The sequence below is a fragment of the Anomaloglossus baeobatrachus genome, chromosome 2 (genome assembly GCF_048569485.1).
Source record: "Anomaloglossus baeobatrachus isolate aAnoBae1 chromosome 2, aAnoBae1.hap1, whole genome shotgun sequence".
Classification (NCBI taxonomy): domain Eukaryota; kingdom Metazoa; phylum Chordata; class Amphibia; order Anura; family Aromobatidae; genus Anomaloglossus; species Anomaloglossus baeobatrachus.
In genome coordinates, this window is record NC_134354.1 from 323,565,912 (window position 1) to 323,568,070 (window position 2,159).

Consider the following 2,159-nt stretch of genomic DNA (forward strand, 5'->3'; position numbering starts at 1 on the left):
AGGTGCTGCTCTGTGCCGTGACTGGTGACGCGGCTCTGCTCTGTGCAGGGCTGTTGACGCGGCTCGGCTTTGTGTGGCGCAGCTCTGCTCTGTGTGGGGCGGCACAGCTCCGCTCTGTGCGGAGCAGTGCAGATCTGCTCTGTGCAGGGAGAGGGCAGTGAGGCACCATCCATTCTGAAGATGTCGGTGGTGAGGGCTTCAAATAATGGCGGTCGGAGTCGGCGTGTGCGCATATGAGAACTTAAGTTAAGAGCTCTATCTGCACACGTGCTGACTCTAGGTGCCATTATTTGAAGCCCTAACCACCGACATCTTCAGAATGACTGCCCACCGCACAGAGCAGCCCTGCGCAGAGCAGCCCCACTCAGAGCAGAGCCCCACTGCACAGAGCCGAGCATAGTCACACCGCCCGACGTACAGAACAGCGCCGCACAGAGCAGTGACGGCAGCACGCCACATAGCATTACCCCTGCCTCCTTTGACTCCTCTTCACCACCCCCCGGTAAGCTACATTCGGATTTTAAGACGCACCCCTCATTTTCCGCCCAAATTTTTACGAGGAAAGATGTGTCTTATAATCCGGAAAATACGGTAAATGTTTGTTCAGGAAATGATGCATCAAGTGCCTGTTTTTGGTTTCAATAGTCCTTCTGTTCTGACAGAGTACCTTTAATGATCTCTTGGATAGCTGTTGGCCAAAAGATACTTTGGCTGATAGTCCTATCATCCGATTCCCCCATATCTAGGAGCACTAACGCTCCTTTTTTTGTTTTACAAAGCCAACAGCTTATTTCTAAAAGAACACCATATGACCAGTTCAAAATTAGATATGCCCAATCAACATCGGTACCGAAAGACAGTCCCTCTGCACCAGCATACATATTTGACTGTCAGCTGAACCCATCAATATCTGCAAACTATGATGCAAAATAATTGCTCTATTTTTAAAATCCCATCCACCTGCCTGATACTGTGATATTCTACAAATTGTTTCTGCACAAATGTGCAGGTAAAATCTGTTACACATATCTCATGTTCTAATTCACCTTAACAATCAAGAGTTAAATTTAATTGAAAAAAAGGTTAAAAAAATAAAGAATGTTTGTTTGTTTTTAATTAAAATGACCCCTTTTTTTTTGCAAGCTTATAAAATGCAAAAAAATCATAAATCATCTTAGTCGAAAAAAATCATAGTGATGTAGGTTAAAAAAAAACCTTATATACTGAATAAAAATATAAACACAACGCTTTTTCTTTTGCTCCCATTTTTATGAGCTGAACTGAAAGATCTAAGACTTTTTCTATGTGATCAAAAGGCCTTTTTCTCTCAAATATTGTTCACTAGCATGCAGATGAGCTTCCCTGAGACTGTTTTTGACAGTTTGTGCAGAAACTCTTTGATCATGCATACTGATTGTTGCAGCAGTGTCCGGGTGGGTGGTCTCAGACAATCTTGGAGGTGAAGATGCTTGATGTAGACGTACTGGGCTTCTGTTGTTACACTTTGTCTGCGGTTGTTAGCAGAGGGGCGTACATAGGAATCATGGGGCCCCATACAAGGCTGCCACTAGGAATTTCAGGGCCCCATACTGGCAAAAGTTCGGGGCCCCCTTGAGGCTCCACCCCAGCTCCGCCTGCACCCCGCAAATCTTCCACAGTCCCACCGCCACTCTTGGATAAACGTCACCAATCACACATTAACCCTTCACATTGAACACCGTATCACACACTCAGCCATCAGATTTTGTTTTGGCCAAAAGATTTTTTTAAGCCTGTCACCACAACAAGGTAGACTCTTTTGGCAGGGTCCTACTCTAACCTTTTTTTTTTTAATTCTAACTTTTTTGGTATATATTTATTTATGGTAAATCTATTTTTTTTCTTTAAGGGAATGTGTCACATACAGTTTTTAAGCTAATTGAAACCAAATTGTGATAATGGTGACTTGTGGATTTAGACCTGACAACCTGAAATGTAAAAAAGAAATCAAGCAAGCAAAATTAGCTTCTGAAACAAAAATCGCCAATTACATTAAAATAAATCCCAAAATCATTTATAAATATATTAATGCCAAAAGGAAAACAAAGGATAGTATTGGCCCCTTAAGGCTAGGGCCCTACTTTGCGTTCTCCTACTTGCAGTTCTAAACCCACATTTTG